This window comes from Camponotus floridanus, unplaced genomic scaffold (assembly GCF_003227725.1).
Source record: "Camponotus floridanus strain SB8 unplaced genomic scaffold, Cflo_v7.5 scaffold19, whole genome shotgun sequence".
Classification (NCBI taxonomy): domain Eukaryota; kingdom Metazoa; phylum Arthropoda; class Insecta; order Hymenoptera; family Formicidae; genus Camponotus; species Camponotus floridanus.
The window spans coordinates 1,948,714-1,971,712 of NW_020229314.1; the positions used below are offsets into that span (position 1 = coordinate 1,948,714).

The 22,999-nt window shown below is 33.4% G+C and overlaps 1 protein-coding gene across 5 annotated transcripts in view; it reads left to right on the forward strand.

Moving 5' to 3' along the window:
- Nucleotides 1–4,769: 4,769 nt before the first annotated feature.
- Nucleotides 4,770–22,999, forward strand: part of LOC105252199 (protein rhomboid) — a 120,209-nt gene continuing 101,979 nt past the window's right edge. For 3 of the 5 annotated variants that reach the window (XR_889276.3, XM_011259482.3, XM_011259484.3), the window contains exon 1: nt 21,148–22,182. The gene's annotated coding sequence lies outside the window, so the exon portion shown is untranslated. Of the gene's footprint in view, nt 5,067–21,147; nt 22,183–22,999 lie in introns of those variants that run through there. The other 2 variants (XM_011259483.3, XM_011259485.3) reach the window with 1 other exon arrangement.

The window sequence follows — 22,999 nt, forward strand, 5'->3', positions numbered from 1 at the left end:
AATTAATGAAATATAGCTTCGGGACATCGTCAAAAGGCTCAAATAATTTTGTTCGGGAACATTTTTCAATATAATGTTATATACTTTTGAATATATGTGTAAAAAAAATTCTTTCGAGAAAGAATTCATATATTTATAGATTCTACAAATTTTAAATTCCAGATTAATTATATCAGCAATAATTTAATATAAAGAAAGAATCGTTTGATAGAGTTATTTTTTTCATTATTAATGACAGTTAATAAATTTTTAGATGCATGGGAACTGAATTTTTGAGAGTTTTCAAACGTACCTTCGTTGTTCCTAAAGGAAAGATATCAGTCTCATTGGATCTTGAAAAGAAATCACCATCCATCCCTAACGCGATATGATCCATACATGCGTGCTATAATTTCGAAAGTGTTTCGTTATCATTTTGCCTGTGCTTGTGAATGCGATTCTTTTTTTCTTCCATTTAAACAGAAAAACCGCGAAACAATTCCTCGAACGTTCGGACTAAAACATATTCGCGCTTTTTTGCGAGATTAAAATTATAAAAACGAATTGCACGCTTGTCAGTCACGCAGAGAATTTACGTTTTCATCTTGAAACGAGTATCTGCATAGTATTTTCGAAAAAGAATTATATCGATAGGATCTTATTCTAGAGATTTATTTAAATTCTCTTCCAACAAGTGCTTTTTGTTGAAACAATTATTATTTTTTATGTTGATTTATAATAAGGTAATTTTCAAATTTTTTTCTTGCCCAATCTAAAGAATGGTTTTAATTTTAATTTTAATTTTAATGGTTTTTAATTTTAATTTTACCCTTTGTGCAAGCAACAGTATAATCTCATCTTGCTATTTCTTAGTCTTTAATGTAAAAATATATGAAAGTATAATATTAAATAACTCGATAATTAAACTTTAAATTAAATTCCTGCTAAGAAAGCGATTATCTGAATATAACTTAAATAAAAAAGATGAGATTCTATCTTATTCTACAGTCGCTAGAATTTTTCAATAATCATATTTCTGACTGACTTACTGACATTTTATGTCACCAATATATTGCGACAAATGCAAGCAGTTTGCTCCGCGTCGAGTCGAATGTCCCGACTTCGTCTTTGATGGAGGATCCAACCGTATTGAAGAGCGAAACCTCCGCACGGGATTGAAAATTATGAAAACCTAGGGCAAATGATGTGCGAATGCATAAAGAGAAAGATTTTGAATCGACCTGGCGTATACATAAACTCTACGAAAAGTCGTTGTAACGCGCATGTTTCTTCATTGCATCGGCTATGCCTTTCGTAGATTTAACTAGATTTATGTGGCCCCGTTTCCTGGTGTTTCTTTCACCGCGAGAGCTGAAAATATATGGAAGCTTTCGCATATACGAGCTGTACAGCGTGACGTGGAGACTCTTTGTTCGGTGCATGATTGAATAAAAGCTTTCTGCAGGAAGTTAAATTAACGAAGAATCTCAAAACGGAAAGCATCATCAGTATTTAACAGGAATTTATCGTGAAATCCGGAAATAGCATTTTTTTAGTATAAATATAACATTTCATGAATTTTGTAAAGAAAACTGTCAGATATCACAAAAATGTAAACGAAATTTCGTTAAAAGATACAAGCAAATAAGAATATTGTTACAAAAATTAAGATTGATTTAATATTAATGTTGGTAAAAAAAAATTAATCAAGAAAACTTTATTTGCTTTTTATTTACTTTTTATACAGTACGCTTGTATTGTTTTTTATTACAATCGCGATTTATCATTTAATGCGAATGAATTTACCATAAATCATTAATTAAATATCGCGATTCTATAAAGTGTATCAAGGAATTTTGAAAAACTTATTCTGTAAAATCTTAAGGAGGAACGTGTAAAAGTTATTCTGTAAAAGTTATACGAGTTATGCCTGTTTCGATTCAGTCGATAGGATAAAAATGGCGCAGATGTGTCGTTGCAATGTGTGTCGGTATTTATGTATGGGTGTTTGCAACATTTATATGGCCAACTAGTAGTTATTGCGGCTTAATCTAATGTGGAAAATAGAGTAATCTATGCGGACTATTGGACTATGATAATTGGGATTACGGATACGCACATTTGGATGCGCGTTGCGTTGCAGTAACAGTGAAATTCTGTAGTTAACGACATGTTATTATAACGCGCGCATGATAAATCGACTGGCAGAGTAATTGCATTTTGCAATGCTTTTCTGCGCGCACGTCTAAACGCGTGTCATGCGTTGAAAATCAACTTTAGAAATTTATGCAATTTTTACCGCAAACTTTAATAAAAATGATGCTTTTAATCCGGAATATCAAACGCCAAGAGATTAAAACAGCAATTGTATATTGACGTGCATAACAATATATAATTATATATAGCCACTTTATTATAAAATTATCGCAATATGCGATTGACTTGACATTATAAATTGGATTTTTTATGTTATTATATACATCTCAGTTTATGTGTAAAAAAATCTCGATTTTTTTTATAGATATCCCAGATTATTATATAATCTCAAAAAAATGACAGAACATGAGATATAATAGTGATTGAGTGAAATTAAGAGGCCAAGTGCGATACTCGTAAAACTTGTGAATTAGGAAAATAAGAGTTTCTCGAGACCAATTTTATGTATCTCCGAAACAATGACGCAGGTAAAAATAAATCTCCGCTTTTACTATCAGCGTACGTGGGGAAGGTACGGAACAAGTGGTTCACTTACGACCGCGAGTAAATTAATTTCCGCAATTCCGAGCGTTTGTCCTTTTTCGAAACTTGGCTGCTCAGACATTTCGTCCGCGCTTTCGCCGTTTCGAATGAGCCACCGTTTTCTCCTCTCCACTTCGGGGAATTTGCTCGTATTTTATGAGATGCTCGAGTTGGAAGTCACGTATTCGCGTAGTCGCATCGTATCGACGTCCCGTGGAGCGGTATTAAAACGGAAAAAAAACAATGAAGAAAGAGAGAGAGAGAGAGAGAGAGAGAGAGAGAGAGAAAGAAAGAAAAAGAGAAACAAGCCCGGGCATTAACGAGCCCTTCCTTCGCGGAGGCCGCATTTCAGCCGTGCACGTTTACACCGTACCTCTTATTAATTTCCACGATGCGCATAATCCAGCCGGAATTTCCTGCCTCATTCTTTATTCCTTTCTCTCTTTCTTTCTTTTCGCGTCTTCTTTCTTGCTCGCTGTCTTGTCTCTACACTTTGTTCACTCGCGAGAGATTTGATTCAACCTACAGGCCTCTTTAATTAATAAATTAAAGACTTGGGAGCGAGGAGCGAAGATTAAATATGAAGGCTAAAGTGCCATGACAATGATTTAGCTATCTCTTGAATATAGTATGCATGCGCGCGTTTTTTTAATCCTATTTGCTATTTTTTTTTGCATTTTCAAATTTTCGATTGTCACACATAATCCTTTTATTTAATTTTTTATTGGAATAATCCGCTTTGTAATTAAATAAATTTTTACTATCCTAATCGATTTTTCCTGAATAATCCGCTTGTCGTTCATACATGCACAGAATATATAAATGAGAAAGGAACAATAACAGTCTGTCTGATTATAGAAATTTGACGTTTTCGTAGAAAGCTTATGTATCCGTGAAAGGTTCTTGCAGCATCGGCTTGATTGACAGCTTCCACAGATTCGGCGATCCCTTTCAATCATTTGGCGATCGTTATTAACTTTCTAGATATCTATCTACGGTGGAACGCCGGTACATTTTTTCCGCTATACATAAGAGAGATATTAAACTCTATCATCGATTTTCTACTTTTCTATTTGACGCCCATTGAAACGCGCGGAAAATAGAGGCGCAAATGCAGTCTGAAAATTGCATTCATATACATATATTGTGATTCGATAACGATAGAATAATAAAATAATAATTGTGGGTATTATTTTTATATATAAACATATCGCGTTACATATAAACTTTACTAGGAAAATAAATAAACGTATCAAATTTATGATTGTCTATCTATATCAATTGTTATACATATTGATGTTTGCAATTTATCTCGCAGAGCAGACTTGATTGTATGGAAACAATAGTTACTATAAATAATGTTTACAATACGTATAGTTACGGATTTGTCAGTTCTTGCTTTTCTCTTGTTAGGAAAATTGCTTATAATACATTTAATTTAATTTAACATATTTCAATAATCTCAACTTTCATTCGTTTACGAAATTTTTTTCCTTCGTGTAAATATGTCTTCGCCTTTTTTTATTTTTCTTAAAATAATTTTAACTAATTACATCTCGAGATATACTTTTTATACGAGTTATACTAAGTTACTTTATTTGAGTTATACTAAGTTTTTAACACGTATATGTATAGCAACATTCTCTTTCACTTTAATATCAATTTGTTTGATATTAATTAATTAGTTATTAATTAATTAGCTATCTTGATACATATTTTCTATCGCATATTCTATGTTGTATATTTTAATACACACATATATATTTGAACTAAATTTTTCCTCGATATTTTTCGCGAATACATAGCACCCGCGCGTGACGTATCTTGTTATAAGAATGTTTCCATCATTTTTTCCGTTAAAAAAATTTTTCCCGTACGAACGCAAAAATTTGCCCTTCTCTCCCGCCCACCCCTCCCACTCTTTTCATCGACGACCGCGTGACGGCGTCTCGCTCGCGCCGACTGCGCGTGCTGTTGACCGGTCGTCATGGCAACCTAGCGACGAGTCTACAGTGGCCCAAGGTGGATGGACTGCGGGCTGGCGCGCCTGAACAGACAGAGGAGAAGTCAGTGCACGCGCGGACGCGGAACCGGACGTGTACGTTCGTACGTTTGACACACGCTCGCTTCTACCGTTCTCTTTTTCTCCTCTTCTCTTTCTTTCTCCCCTTCTCTCTTTCGCGCAGTTCTCCCCCTCCTTCTTTTCTCCCGATCGCGCCGCGATTCACCCCGCGTACGTATTCATGGTGTTTGTGGTCTTGCATCCAGCTCGTCTCCAGACTACCGGAAGGGAGGCCGTAGTCAGCCGCTGACAGTGATACTATGGAGTGATTCGATCGACATAGCAGGTGAGACTATATATGGTTAAAAAAAGGGGTGACGAATTGATCAACGTTCGCGAGGAGCTAGATTGCTAGTCGAGACGATTCGGGATTTTGAAAATATTCTTCCTAAATATTCTACGTTTATTTGTATAGATAATGACGTTAATAATAATAATGATTAATAAAATAATGACGTTAATAAACGTAATAAATATGATTCAACGCGTATCTTGATTTTGATGAAATGTAACTCATCTAGCTTTTTGCGGACGATGGTGAATTAGGAACTAATGATTTGGCTATTGAAAAAAACGTGCTATTCTTTTAATTCAAGTTTTCAAAACCGAGTGATTGTCAAACAAGTCTAAGTTGCACATTATTTATCTAAGTGTTCGAATATGTTTACGTACACTGTTCTTCGTAACAGATGCGAATATGTCATCATATTTAAAATAATTATATAATATAAGTTAAAATAATTTTAATAATTATATAATAGTAACTTTTCATATTAAAATAACCTTGATATATGACAGCGTGCTGTGTCTGACTAAGGAAATAAAATAAAAAAATTTGTTTAGCAAAAAGATTATTTCAAAAACAAGAGAAAGAGGGGATAAAGGGCGTATCATGAAAATTATCTACGAGAAGGGATAATTTATATATAATTTAAAAAGCTATTTTAGCCTGCGTAGAGCTTAAGCAAACAGTTTGCATAATTTACACGTGAATGTTTTTACTTGCAAATGAAAAAGGATACTTCGAGAAAAGTGTTCTTTGCTGCCGCCAAGTAGATATAGTCAAATAAAGATCAGACACGCTCTATACTCGCGTGTAAATCGCATCGCTTCGCGGAATTTTAAGTTGCTTTACGTCGCCAGATTTTCGTCTTCCGCTGTTATTTTAATAAATATTCATATCTCATCCAAATATGCTATATGTTAGGAACGTTGCCGCCTGCGATGTTAAACGCAGAATTGGTTTAATAACGATTGATGAGCGAGCTCGCGCTTCGTCCGAATGATGACTACGCATGTTGTACATAATGTTTTGTAAATTCTCGCACATAAAACGCTATGTACACTGTTGTATATACACGGAATAATGTTGGATGAAAAAGAAATTTTTTGATACATGCGCGTTTGTCGCTCGCAACGGCACGTTAAATTGCGCGAATTTATCGACGATAGAATAATCCAATTATTTAAACAGTCAACGCGTGTTACGAAAAGTTTATGAATAAATTCACACATGTCGATTGTCAAAGACTCTTAAATGAAATATTACGATTAAGTTAAATGATTTACAAAGGTATACATTAATATCATTGTTTTCGAACAAATTTGATAAAAATGAAACATGGAAAGAGATAAAAAAATTTATAAAAAGATAGGAAAATTTGATAAAAAGATCAGAATATTACGAAAAATATCGATTTTGTTTTTTATATGAGGGATAAAGATTTATATGTGATAACATATATATACATTACATTTTTTGTTTTTCACAATGTTTGTCGAACGAAATTTTAACGTTTTGTTACATGACGTAATGGAATACGCTTCCACGATTTTATACGTGTAGAAATAGAGTTATTTGCTCAAATAACAGTAGTACCTCGAGTTTGCCAAGTAGTAAAGCAAGTTGGTTTTTATATAAAATATATTATAAGAGTCCAAGTTAATTTTCAAAGAACATTTATAGCTAATTATTCACCAATTTAAGTATTTTTATTCCGTATATTCTTTTATTTAAATAGACTTTTATTTAGTTAAGAATATAATCTCCACAGTTACTTCTTGCGTAATAAATTAATTTTAAGTTTCATTAATCGTTAAAAATATTGCTATTTAAACTTTTTTCAAAAAACAGTCTTGGTCTACTATATTTTAAAATATTCGAATATCATATTGTGTACCTGGAATTTGTAAATATTTCGCATCCTAGCATTATGAAAAAAATTTAAATAAATTTGACGAAAGGCGAGAATAGTTTACATTTTTTGTATCATTTGGTTTGAAAAAATCGATAGTGAACAAACGGATGAGAAAGTTGCATTAGTTTGCAAAAGTTTAGCGCGTAAAATAGTGCGAATGATGGTTTGCGATTGCGCATTTGGCAAAGGCGAAAGATTACTTTTGATATTGCGGTCGGGTTCGATTTCAAGCCACAGCGTGGGAACTTTATCCGCTCGAGCCGGTGCCGGACTTTCAATGCATAAACGAGGTGAACTATACACGTAGCTTAGGGCTTTGCAACGCGCCCGCGAGCGTGCTCCAAAGTCCGAGTTTGCTCCGAGTTTTATTGAAGCTAATGACAAACACATGGAAAACAAGTGCGATCGAATTCTCTTCATCGATATGACCTAAATAAATAAATATATATATATATATATATATATATATATATTTAATTACGAAATTTTACATTATGCACAAATTTCTTTATGTATATTTTATATTTTATATTTTCTTTTTAAATATTTATATTTTAGAATTATTTTTACATTTTTTTATATTTTAGAATTATATTTACATTTGAGAATTTTCTATATAATTTTAAATTATATATTGCAAAATAGAGATATGTTTTAAACGCGTGAAAAGGACCAGTTATAATTGAAGGAAAATTAAATAAAAAATTAGTCATAAGTACAAAATTAAAATTAATTAAAATGAAAAATTAATTAAAGTTAATTAAATATTTCTTTAAATGAAACAAGAATCAGACATCGGTTAAATGGAGCGATGCGAAGTAACAGAATAGAATGGTTAATTTTCTTCATATTTTTGAATGTCAAAATTTGTAATTGCAAAAACTACCGTTTTCTATTATAATATATAGGTATCTCGTTTTTCGCCAAGCTGCTGCTGTCTCTTCCATCGTAGTAAAGTAATAAAGACCGAGTAAAGTGATACCGGTATTTGCATGTTTGCACATTTGTTGCGCGATTCCGCTATATGCATTCTCTCCGCTGTATGCATTCCGTAAGTCACAGAATTACGTGTAGTCCCATATAGTCGCGCAAGGTGCTTCCGTAATATTAATTTATGATTTCGCATCGCTTGATCTTAACCCGTAAGCACGCGCGCGGGATAACTAAGAGCCCCCAGCGTTCCCATTATCTTTCGGCAACTGCGAGAGTAGGAATTTAAATAATATATTATTGTAGAACCAGTAGAAATGTGTTATGTAATGTGAAGATAATTAGTGCGAATTGAAACAAAAACAAAAAAAATGAATAATTTCAACTAAAAAAATTAAAATTAATTTATACAAAAGAATAATATAATTTCTCTCAAAATCGAAAATATGCACACATATCAATATATGGAGCACAGGTGGTTTAGCGTAATGTGATATAAAATGTAAACTGCATATTTTTTTCTCTCCCTTTTTTCCCTTTTTATTGAATAAATATTAACACATATATTTTTGCATTTTCAAATTGAATTTATATTTTTTCTGGAAGAGAAAGAGATGGAAATTCCGAAAACGTAACTTTATTATGCAAAAGGTAATTTTCGAGAGAACGCTTTTAAATCTTTGTCTCGATTCCGCCATTTTTTTCATCGATTACATAAACTACGTTCGCGTTATTGATTCACGCAGTCACTCGGTTGCCTTTCGCGGCGACTACTTTGCTTAGATTAGTGAGACAAAAGGACGATCTTCTTTTAGTCGTCGACAGAGTTTAAGTGGAAGGAAAGCCGTTGCGCACTCGTCTTCTTATTTTGCTTCGAAGGTCAAAGGGAAGAAGCGCAACGGTTCCGGTTGTAGTTCTTAACACCTTTTCCGCTCGCCTCTCTCCGCCTGTATTCGCTCTTTTTTCGCTTCTTGTTCTTGCTCCGGTCGCGTTGACAAGAGGATGCGAAAAGAACATCTCGGATAGCGTAAAAGCGCAATTTGTCCAGAAAAACAGTCGCTTTTATCGCGCCCATCCTTGAGTCATTCGCGGATTGAATCGGATTTGTCATTTGCCTGATGATCGAAGAAACTGGATAATCTAATATATCCACGGTTCTACTCGCGATTTACCAAAATCGATGATAAAACTTGTGGATTTGACTATCAATAATATCGATTTCTATAAACACGTTAAACTAAGATAGATAGATAGATAGATAGATAGATAGATAGATAGATAGATAGATAGATAGATAGGTAGATAAATAAGTAGATAGAGAGATAGAGAGAGAGTGTGTATGTGTGTGTGTGTGTGTCTGTGTGTGTGTCATCTCACTGATGCAAATATTTAAAGCGTGTTGGTCGACCTCGCGTATTCGCGCCAAGAAGCTATTCAACCAAGTTTCGTGGGAATAATACAGCTTCTTTGTACTTGAATGTGGAACAATTGCTTTGCGAAATTGTAGATATATTTAGTTATGAGAAATATTACTTTAATGTAGGAGAATAATGTATGATGTAACTGTGATGAGACCTACTAGCATCTACGCGCTAGTTTCTTGGAAGTAACGGCTAATACGATTTTAATAAATTTTGAGGAAAACTTAAGTTTCATTATAATATATATTACAGAGTAAAGCATACGGAATAATTTACTAATTTAACGATATGCCGCGAATTATGATTACTTGACATATTAAATTATACACTCACACACATATATTAAATTATATAAAAAGATGTTGTATTAAATTATATAAAATTAAATTAGTGTTTGTATAATTAATTAAATTAATTACCTTATGCGAGAAAAATGTTTCGCTTTCATTTGATGCAAAAAATGTTCATATTTCGAAATGATTCGTACACATGAAACGAGATACTCGTATGAAAATTTAATTATTTTTTTTCGTCAACTCTCGCGATTGTTTTCTCTGTATATTTACATTGACCCGGAAATGCATACTCGGAATTCGAAAGAAATATAACCGCAAATATTCTCTAACGGATTGTATAACGAATTTGAAAGTATATCCGGACCGACGATTCGATGTGAGCTTCTAGCGTATTATTTGCTGGGAAGCGGTAGAAAAGCTTTAAGCCCGATCTGGCATCGAGCCAATTTTCCGCCGATGGTAACCCGTACACGTTCCGCGGGAAAAAGAGGAAACGGACGTCGTGAATAACCCCATTGATGTGTAATCAGTACGTGAAAATGTCCTACGGCGCTTTAATAAACCAATACTCTAGTTGGTTAGGTCGGGAAAAATTCGTTTTGGCTACTCTGATTCAGAGGCTTGATTTCAAGCTTTTAGCTCCGGCTGATAATATTATTCTGCGCGAACTCGCCACGACAGCATTTCAAGCGAATGGAAATGTATTACGATAATCACGAATGTTTTTTTTTTTTTTCACGATCGAGATAAAAATTTGTGCATCCAAAATGCAAGTTGAAAATTTCCCTCCGGACATTTAATGAAAATAAATAGAACGGCAATGAAATTCGAGGTAAACGGCAAATCAACGAATAATGTTAACGAATTGTTAAATTACAAGAAAGATCGACTACACCGAATAAGAGTTTTTCAAACTTGTCCATTTTGAAAAAAATTTCTTTGATATATGAAAATTATTTAAAATTTACTAGTATTACTATTAATATAATATTGTATTATTCTATAATTGTTTTGTTATTAATAGAGAAAAAAATCATTAATTTATTTTTTAATCACTGTTAATATTTTTAAATATTATATAAAATTAATATAAATATATATTTTTGTTGTTTGAGATTATTTTTTTATTTAATACTTTTATTATTAATGATGCTATGATTAATTTTAACGTACCTATGAAAATCTTCGTGACCAGAAAAAGAGAAAAACGTTTATAAAATTATAAATCTTTATCTTTTGCAACGATCCTGACTTGCCTTTCCCAACAATTAGTCGTCAGTGTTGCAGAGGTTTCATAAGAATCCTCTTAAGACGGAAGATTTCGCGACACGTAACCACGAAGGGTTGGCTTAAGCTCGAGAGACATAATTAAAGTGCCTTCAAGTTTTCCATTTCGCGTTAATTCCAGCTTTTATCAGTCGCTTTCCCGCCCTCGCTCGCCAAAATACGTTTTAAATATCTCGGAAGAAGTTTTCCCGTTAGTCGCGCATATATATAATAACTTCGTTGTTGATGAGCGCATGAATGTCGCAAAGATTTCCGCAACTTGTCTGTATAGTGGGGATTTATTTTTAAAGTTTGTTTATTAATTCCTATTATTAATTCCTATGATTCTTTTGCGATTGTTTGTCACTTAAAGAAAAACTAATTCAAACATTTATTCAGACGTTAATATTATTTTTTACGATAATTGGAAAAAAGTATCGAAGTATGTGACACATTTTAGGAAAAATTCTGTTAATTTCTATAAAGATTGCTTTTTATAGAGAAATTTGAATATTTATAATGTATGATTCTATGTGCACGATTTTTTATCTATCCTAGATTTATGACGGTAAAGTTAATTGTTATTTATGTTTCAAGCGATTAAATTTAAATCATAAATCTTTGAGCCGAGCTAATCCAAATGGTAATTTTATAGTATAATGTAGTGGAACGATAATTTGAATAGTAATTTTGTTGTCTAGAGCATAGAATAGAACACTAATTTGAAGTATGCGTATGCGTTGAATGAATTTGCAATTCGACACGCTCCTATGAGCAGATGTTGCGCAAATGACAACATGTATAAACTAAACTTAGCATTTATAATACGCCGGAAGTAAAATGATCTACATTGGATGAAATGACATTAAGAATTATCAGTATTTCTCGATCGCGAAGCAATTGTTCTTTTATTAATAGTTATCTTTATCAAAAAGTTAAAGGACTTTTTATGTGTTTAATTAATCTAATTTATTGATAAATTTTATTATAAAATTGAAAATGCTTAATGTTTTTAAAAAGATTATTAATTGGAGTGAAATGACATTATTTTTTTCAGATTTTATCATTTAATTTATTGTTAATTATATTATCTTTACATTACTTATGCCTTAATTCTTTTATCTGGACCATCAAATTGTTCACATTTTAATTCAATTTTTACAATAAAGATACTTAATACAATTTTTAAAGTGGAACTTTTTTCGATTTACTTTTAAATGCGAGTTATTTCATCAACAAATCGCGTTCGAAGAAAATCGTATTTCTTAATCTAACTCTCGGTCCTTGTATCTACGATCGCACTACACGTTAGTTCAAGAAGCAGAAGAATCTTCGAGATTCCGCGTTGCCCTCTCCAAAGGCCATAGATACTCTGGGTAAAAGGTGCAGAGATAAAAAGGGGATTAAGACGCGGCGGGTTGTAGCTCGAGCCATCCTCTCATTCTCTCTACTTCCTCCCATCCCTCCACCCCCTTCTCTCTCTCTCTCTCTCTCTCTCTCTCTCTCTCTCTCTCTCTCTCTCTCTCTCTTGTCCTCTCCTCATTCTTCCGTGTAATTGTAAACTTACACTCGCGCACACCATAAATTTCTCGCGTCTTGGCTTACTTTTAAAATTTAGTATTCACGCGAACCGCCTATTCCCCGAGCTGCTACCCTCTGCTCATTGTGTGCACAGGGAGAAAGGTCTAAAAAAGTTGGAGCAATTCCGCGCCACCGTTGCTGCCGCCCCCGCGCGTACCTGATGTATTGATAAGAAAAAAACACGCTCCACATCCGGTCTATTGTCTTGCGCATTCTTTTATTGCCGTCGTAGCACTTTATAATATCATTCACCGTTTCTGCTGTTTTACGTGAAAGCAGCTTCTCGATTATTTGCAATACCATCTGCAGTTATTATCTTTTTTTTTTATCCCACGTTACCTCATAAAGTTATAATTTAATCATTGTTTGAACTTGTAGTATTACATCTTCCAGTATTTCTCTACCTCTCTATTTATTTCATTTTTTTATTGCTACTAAATTCCTTGAGTATACAATATTGTTTACTGTTTACATTATTGTTTAACATTTATTGTTTGCTGTTGCATTATCGATTTTTCGAAGACACTTGTACTGAAAGGTGCATATAAATCAAACTGCAATGAAAAATTCTCTAAAGTCAAAAGAGAACCTATGTTTCTCAATATACGATTTCTTTATCGGATTGTGAAGTTGAACATATTGTTACGCGCGCCCGAGTCGTTATGTTGCGTGATTTTTTACAGAATATTGAATTCCTTTGCGTGAGTTTTTACAGAATATTGAATTCACGAATTTATAATGTAAGCTGTTCTTTTATCTTATATCTTGTCTTTTAAACAAATGCTACAAACATATATTTAATAAACTTTACTTTATCTATAGAATAATAATAATAACAACAAAAGATGTAAAAGTACTCTAGCATTTATTTAATAATAAATAACATTCTCTTATATCTTCTCTTATAGAGAAATGTGACATATAAAGAGATGGAAAAATCTCTGTATTTACGAAATTTGAGGTAGGCTTAAAAATAATTTGATCTCGAGATATAGTATTACGAGGATTTGAATAAATAATCAAAAGTTCGAAGTAAGCTCTAGGGAGACATTTTTTTATAAGTTAGAAACCTAACTCCTCTCCCAACGAAGGGATTCGTTACTTTCACTTTTTGCCCTCTTTTCGCACTTTCTTCTTTCGCATACCATATGTAGAAAAGGAGATTACCACCGCAAACATAATTTTCACTTCTCTCTTATTCCTTTTTCTTCCTCCTCTTTCGCTACTTTTCTTTCCCTTTCACAGATCCTGCTTTTTGGAGAGCTCGGCCTGTCTCACTTTCCGGCAAGGCCAATCCGATGAAACGAGTCACTCTCCCTCGTGTAGAAACTTGCGCATTTTCTATTCGCTGGAAAAATGAGATCATGCTGAATGACGACGAGGGTGGTATAATTTTCGACAATCCGCTTGTCCTTGTATAGGCCCCTTCCAGAATGGTATGGGAATAATATGTTTTTCTTTATAACGATATATTTATGCAAACTCGCAAACCATTTTTGCTAGTCATTTATTCGTAAAAATTTTGTTGTTTATGCGATTTAAGTTTCTTTCTTCATGGCTAAATTATGATATATTCTCGAAAGTACATACATTTTAATTATTCTGGGTATGGTAAATTATGAAATATAATTTGATTAGTATTTTAATGATATGAAGTGTACATAATTCACCTATTAGAATAAAGAATAAATTTCTACGTAGATGTACAATTTTAATATAAATTTTTTAATATAAATTTTCTTTTGAAAATATATAATAAATTTTATTATTTTAAAATAATAAAATTTATTATATATTTTTACCTCAATTGATTTTCATCAGTTAATTTTAACGTATAAATTTTACAAGTTGCATTTTACATGTTACAGATTTAATTATTGAATTATTTAATATTTCAATTTTGCCACGTAATTTACAGTTGTGAATTCTATTTTACCGCGTTTGAATAAAACGTTATTACAAATAACTTCCGAATATAATGATACATTTTATTCGCTTCGTCAAACGATTTGTTTTAATTTAAGATGTGACGTAAATACAAGACAACGATAAATGCGAGGGCTATACCGCGCTATTATACCGCCGCGCGATGCAACGCATAAATAAAGATTTATTCATAAATAAGAACGCGATATAGTTTACCGTAAGCAAACTTTGTTCGCGAGACATAATATAAAGTTTGCCGGTAAGCTTCGGCCGTCCATTCGACAAGCTCCACCACCGCTTTTTGATATCGACGATGTCGAAAGAACTGGGCGGAATCGTCCATGGAATAAATGTAAAGCGTGACTTTAAACTTGCAACCGCAACACGGACGGATGGAACGAAATGTCATCCTTCGTATCGAGCCACAGCCCCGTTGCCCGCCTACATAGATTTTTCCCCGACTATGGGGGATTTCCCTGGAGGACAGGCGCGTAAATATCGAAAGTATGAAAAATGTACCGGGCGATGGAAAAAAAAAATTTACGCTATAAATAAAGATTTGCTTATCTCGTAAATAACACGGACGATCGCGGCGATACAAGGACTTCAAACTACGATATAAAGAGTTCAGGAGGTATCTTAAATGTCTCACCGGCAACGGGCCATATTTTTTGATACGAAATGCCTCCTCGTATGCGACCTCGAAAGTTTCCGTTGAATTTTCCCCTCGAACATAAATGATGCGGGTCTTATCTTTGAATTTTTCTTTACTTCCAGTGACAAGTCATAATATATAAATGTGGATTTTCTCTATAAAGCAAGATGACCGTGAATAATAAGAACAGCTGATTAATTCACCGTGATTAGAAAATTCTGCTTGGCTTTAAAATACTTTTTCATTATATATTTATTATATATTTTATTATATATTTATTTTTATTATTTTACCGTCAGTTATAAAACACAGGGACGCGAATACAAAACTAGTATCGCGCGGTTATTTCATACAAATCTCTCGATAGCCGACGAGTTTTCTGTATAAACAAAAAGATTTATATATGCCCTCTATAAATAAATATGAATATATCCATCCGCAGGACGAATCGGGGTGGCAACAGATTGTCTTGCGCGATGTTAGCGAGTGTACCTCCGATGCGAACTCGAAAGACTCATCGTAAATTCTGTTTGAATAAATGGAAAGCCCCATTTAGAATTTCGACGAGCTCAGATGGGCCAATAGAACGTTACTTCCGGATGGAACTTTTCAACTATACTCGCCGCCACTCCGCGCTTCCTGCGACGCGGCAGCAGATTCTCCTCAGCAGCGAAGAAAATACCACCTCGAAAAGATACCCCCTCGACGATGGCAAAGGGGACGATCCAACCTAACTTAGCTACCGTGCGGCTGTATCATAGCAATAAACATTCCCCCGCAGCGCGCGAGGGTGCGAAGAAACGCGAGGAAACGCAATTGCTATTTCAGCTACTCCTCCTTTATTTCGGTACTCTCTTCTCCTTTCCTTCCAAGAAAGGGTAGTTGACCCGCCGTCGAGTTTTTTCACGAGTAAAAAACTCTCCGTTATCATATAACTAAAATTCGCCCTCCAGGCCAAGTTTTCATGGGAATTATCTCACGTAAATTCTTCTCATCTTGTGTTTCCCGATAAGATAAAACGTTCATAATTTTCATTACAATATCATTACCAGATATTATCAAATATAATTCTATTATTTCATAATAATATCATTGTTGAATTAATATTTTAATTATATAATGTGGCGACATTTTAAAAATTTTATACAAAAAAGAATCTGAAGATACCTGACGATAAATTGAATGCAATAGCACACAAAGAATTTGAATAGCTGATGTTATCAATGACATGCGAGTAATTTAGATTAGAAGTATGTGATTGAGTTCGATTGAGACGTACTATCATTAGTGTTAATAGATAGGAAATTGCGACCGTGCGCAGAATCCGGTAATTATTCACCTTTTAGTAGCGAGCAAAAACTGATATAAGGATAAGGAGTTTCTGAATGCAACGAAGTTGGTAACATCGTGCAGTTGCAGGTACTTTAGTGCTTCCGTTTTTGTAGCAGCCGGATGCGCCGGATATGTTTGCGAAGTTCAAAGTACGGAAAAAGCCTTTCTAGCGTGCGCGCTACGAGAAACGTTCTAGGACTGCTCCTTTTTGGCTTCCCGAACGTCATCTTCCGCAGCCAATCAACTTAAACTGCAATAACTTAGCACTTCCTATCGGTCTTAAATAGGATTTCCGGTGATGAGACGAAAACAGCGAGCGGGGCTTTGATATCGTCGCAGCCAGTTGCGATGATCTTATTTGCAGAAAATCTGTCGTGAAAATTTTTTTATGCTCGAATCATATTAAACAGGACAATTAATTTAAAAAGAATATTTTATAACGTTCTCTTTTTTCCGAAATTAAAAAGGATCTGATTTCGATATAATTGTTATATTCTAGCAAAATTTATAAACTTTTTTAATTTAATTTTAGCGAAAAAATTAAATTAAATTAAATTGATTAAAATTTCTAAATGCTATAAAAAATATGGAGGAACAAATTTCACAACGATTGTGAATAAATGTAAGGATTGTACGCGACTGTTTTTCGTCGACATCGAAGCGCTCGCAGCAGACGCGTGTATCGATTTCAATGCCCGATTCGCATGTTTATAATCTTCGGCACGATTCGTCGAAAACTGCGTAAAAGCGATTTGCCCGTGAAAGAGTCTCGCTTCGGTATAACTTTCACGTTTATGAAGTTAGAGATACGGAAAGTTTTCCTCGCGCCGAGAGAAGAAGCGCGATCCCAGAAGTTTCGCGGGGGAGCTTTTGTCTTCTGACAAAGTACTTTCGATGGCAATTCGGATTTTCATATCCTCCATACACAACATATTTTTATACGCGAAGTGAGAACATGGGGCTAGACACCCCGCGGGTGATTTACGGCGGAAAACAATTGGAACGACTCGACGGACAAAGAGCTGTGGCCTACGTTAAAATAAGAGCTTTCCGAAGATATTTGGCATCGTGGAAGGAAAAATGTTACTTTTTATTTCTTACCTTTCGTTCAATATTACACGATGTATAAAAAATATTTCTACAAAAATATATCTTTTATTCTATACTATTATAAACATAATTTCTCCGATTCTTTTTCTCGGCTGCCAATTTTATTATATATCCTTATATTTTCCATTTATATCGAACCGATCGAAATATTATATAATTTATTTTACAAAGAATAAAAATATGAGAATTAAAATATTATGTAACCAAAAATAAGGGAATGAAGAATTAATAATTTTATAAAAGCGCGTGAGATTAATATTTTTTTCAATGCTACAAATATAGAGTATATCTTTACTTTATATACTTTATATCTTTACTTTGTTCAGCGTAAAAGCGCAGAATTATCATTCCATCTTGATGTAAAATATCTCGATTCCGTTTCAAAAAACGAGAAAAAGTATCAATAGAGGAAGTTTTCGCCAAGCAAAAGAATTGGGAACTCTTGTCTTTCGACGATCTACATCGATGTACGAATTTTCCTATGGAGCGAATTTTCACATTTCAAAGAAAATACGTTAGAACAATTCAATATTCTCCAAGTTGGAGCGGTGACTGTAAGAGCTTTCAACGCTCGAATTCTCTTCCAAATATTCTTTTACATCGATCGGGCATACACACATGTCATATCGACTCTCAAATAAAGTACAATCTTGAGTAAAATAAATTAATCAAAGAGCGTGGTGAAATCTCGTTCACGAAATCTTGAGGAATTTATCGAGAGATCGAAAAAGACTTTGATTTTAGTTTTAAAAAGTAGAGCATTACGTAAAAAAATATCGTTATAATAATGTAATAGTAATGTCATATGTAATAATTAATATGTAGTATACAATTTTGTCGCACGGTTTTTTCTTGTTTAAAAAACAAGATAAAATATTAAATCCTTTTACTTGAGATTATCTCAAGCGTGTTACGTTTGCTTGGAATGAAAGGAAAAACCGTGGAATAATTTACTTACAATCAGAACTTGACACATACCTGCCGTATCCATATTTGCTATTCCATCGAGGACAATTTCTGTTTGCTTCCAAATTCCACGAAGAAGCTTCGTTCACATAAGGATTGCAGAAATTCACTCACACGATTATGATATCGCGCGTTTATATGAATTTAGGCGATTTTATATATTACACTTGGAACCTACTTTTTTGTATATTTTTGTCACGTATTTACTTTCGACGAAGGACGCATGATAATTTCCAGATCAAAGAGTGGCGAACAATATATTTTATTTTCAACGCATGAATTTAATATTCGTGACGCTAAATATCTTTGTTTATCAATTATTAATCGTATTAACGGAAGAGAAAATCCATATCGGATATTTTATTAATATCCACTCATTCATTTTTCACAGAAAAAAGAATCTAAAAACGTTCTCGGAAACTAATTCGCACATCTGTTTCTGAAATTAACTTGACACGCACGAGAAAATACAACAATTAATATAAACATGCTTCCTTTATTCGAGAAACACGTATCGCGAAATGTTATTATGTGCTGGGAAAAAAACACGAACATTCGCCACAGATGATTCTGGAAATGAACGAAAAGGAAAAGAAAGAGTAGAAGCACAACAACATCGTGTATCTGCCGTGATCAGTCTATTGAACGCGCGCTCCCGATATAGTTCGTTTGTCCAGAAAAAAAAACTCGTAGTTTATTAATATATTATTTTTCAATCGAGAGAGTACTGATATTGATCTATCTAGTCCATGTAATCACGTTCGATCGCCGTATCGTTCGCGTTCGATCACCGAATTTGGCCAACGATTGGCAGGTTTGTTTGGGATTCGTGTACGTCATTCGCGAATGACGTATGAATTTCTCTAGAATTTTTCACGCACTTTTTTTTCACCAATCGTGTGTAATATTAATCAAGGATATGTAAGAGTTGGAAGAGGAAAGTTTCCACCGTTAAAGTCGATTATCGGACACACAGAAAAAAAAGTATCAAATCAAAACTTATATACTTAAACTAATGCGTTCAATTTCGTATATACGCAACAATTTATAATTTTTAGAAGAATTGAATAATTTTAAATTTCAACAATATTATAATCTTATTTTAATATTATAATTGTCACTTCAAGAATATATAATTAATTATATATTAATTATTTAATTTTACTTTAAGAAAATTATAATCTTTGACTTAAAAATGTTATTTTCTATCTAACATTTTTTTCTTTTTCATTCAAGAAAATTAAATCGTAAGAATATATTTTTCTTGATTGAACTATATAAAATGGTTTCATTCAAGTAAGCATTATTCAAACAATTATATTTTTCTTTAATTAACGTAATATAATCTTATTTGAAGATTTCCATGTTAAAATTAAATAATATATTTTCAAACCAAGAATGTTCTTTTTTCTGTGTACATCATTCACGAATGACGTATGAATTTCTCTAGAATTTCTCACGCACTTTTTTCAGATTTAATTTTCTTGAATGGAAAAGAAACAATGTTAGATGGAAAATAACATTTTCAAATCAAAGATTATAATTTTCTTAAAGTAGAATTAAATAATTATATATTCTTGAGGTGACAATTACAATATTAAAATAAAACTATAATATTGTTGAAATTTAAAAATATTAAATTCTTCTAAGAAGAAATTTATAAATTGTTGCGTATGTACGAAACAATAAGCGTTTTAGTTTAAGTATATAAGTTTTAATTTGACATTTATTTCTTTTTCTGTGCACTTATTTCAATTCCGTCGTAATTCCTGGCACTTTTAATTATTAAAATTATAATACATGATCGGACGATAATTGCGCGCGCGTGATTGGCTTCGAGATTCACCACGAAATCCTTGCCGATAGTCGTGTGAACCATTTCAAGTGCGTCGCATGTCCATTAGTCGTCGAATGACGGGCGTCGCGAGTAGCTGAATCTCGATAGAGTGGAACGCAAATCGAATGGCGATCGTCGTTATTTTTACGCGAAGAGTCTATCTTTCGGGAATGCGGTCTCGATTTAATCGACGCGCGAATCGCAATCGAGATTCTGCGACGGACACTTTAATTTATCGCGTACGCGCTGCTTTAATATCGTCTTCGTTAGTTGCCGAACGGCCGCCATGACACTAGACGAATTTCAAGAGTGCCGAAGAAAATGTCGGATGATAACGATCGCATCGAGTGTCTCGCGAGTGATGGTGATTGATATTTAATCGCAGAGATGGTGATTGATATTTAATCGCAGAGATTGTCTTTCTTCGACGAACAACATTGAATCCTTCGCGTATCTGATTATCGAAAAACAGAAAGAAATTGTAAATTAATTTTTTTCATCGTCACGAACCTGAGCGAATATTTGCTATCCGATTCGATTTTATTTGCTCCGAAATTCCATGAAGAAAATAATCGCGAATGTACACATGGATATATCGCCTGAATGATTCCTTTATAATCGTATAAATTTACACGATATCCGATTTTAATATTACACATTTCCGAAGCGTATTTACTTTTGAACGTGCGTTTGTATCCTCCAGCATATTCAATTTCGACGCGAAAAATATCCCGATCATCGTGAAAAATCGCTCGTAATATTTCATTTTCTACGCGTCTATTTAATATTTGTAAAACGCGATATATTTATATATCGATAAATAATTATTTATTATTATCACGTCAGAAAAATATCCACAATTTTTATCGTTACACATTACGCTTCAATACTTGAGAAAAGAATAAACATTTTATCTGGAATTGACTCGACGAGGATACGCGCGTGTAAACATTATTCTTTATTCATCTCGATATAAACATTGTTTGGTATTCGAAAAACACGCGTACCGCGAGGCAGTGGGAAAAAAACACGGAGAGGCTCAACGCGATTCCCCGAATTGGCGGACGTGGGGTGGGAGGGAGAAGGGGAAACACGAGCGCGCGACGTCACGCGAGTGAAAACAACGTAGTTGAGTTTCGAGCGTTATATCGAGCGCGTGAAATATCGGGCGATCGTTGATTTCGTGGGAAGGTCAAGTCCCTCGCGAATAATAAGGTCGATATTCACTCGCCGGGGCGTGAGTCGCAGTTACCTCTGTCAAACCTTGGTACGTCGATTCCTCGCACGTCCATCCATCTGTCAATCGTTAAACATCTGACAGTCGTTACACGATATTACGCGAATATCGCGAATGAGAATCACTGGCGGCTCTATTTACGTTAGTCGTCGAATATGTGAACGATAATGCGCGAATTTTGGAAACGCTGAGAAGAAATGTCAAGCGAAAACGTGTACAACACATCGCGAATGCAAGTGAATACATAATGTGAGTGGAATATAATGACTGTAAAATACAAGAATAAATCCGCCTATAATGGATCGACTGGTCGTCGGGAGTGCCGAATAAATGTATCGGGCGATTATTGTGGTTGTGCGAGTGCCGCGAATATAATCGACGTTCGATCGAAATTATGTTAGTAAAATGAGTCGCGCGAAAATATGTGATTTATTTCGGAGTAAATAAATATATACGCAGATCGCGAAAAAGTATCGTGGCGTCGTCGAATTTTAAGTATCGTGATAACGTGAGTGATAGTGATAACGTGAGTGATAGTGATTGATACTCATTGACTGTCAACAACTTTAGTTGCTTGTGTGATGGATTGATCATCGAAGCTTCGAGACAGGAATGCATCAGATGATGAGAAGAAAACAGAGAGACAGGTGAGTCTATAATTATGACGATAATTATATCTCATATTTAAAATTCATATGCAAATTGATACGATACTATATATAATAATATAAAGATATAATATATAACAATCATTATATTATGTAAATAAAGTGATACATAAAAATCCCATTTCTTTATGAATATATTACTGAAAAATAATGTATAGCAAAAATTATTTCCACGATGGCTGTCAAAAATGAGATGGATTTTTCATATTTTACATATTTTTTTATACATTACTTTATTTACATAATATAATGATTAATATATGGATTATATTAGCTTATACCGATGTATTAAATTTTGTATTATGAAAGATGCGTACAATGTGGCATTTTTAAATTTTATAAAATTCTAATTAACAATGGAATTATTTTATCAAATATTAAACCGTTATATATCAAGTATATTGACAAATGTGGCGAATGATCAATCCGATTTCATTAATAGTAAATATTAATTTACTGTCAACATTATTTACTTTTGCTTTGTAAACATAGTGTATTTTCATGTTTTGTTTATTCGCGTATAATGTATATAATAATAATTGAATTATTAATTATATGAAAAAGCAAAAGAAAAATAAAATAAATTTTATTAAATTAAAGAAATAAATGTAACAAACTGGGAACGCACATACGTTAAACGAATGTAATTAATTTTATTTTAAAAAATGCAATTTTTTTTTAAACTATCCCGTTAAACTTTGTTATCAAACAACAAGATCAGGTTGGTTTAACTTGCGCATGATTACAGGCCTCGTTATGTTTATGGTTCCCAGTGTGCGTCGAGTTAGTTTGAATT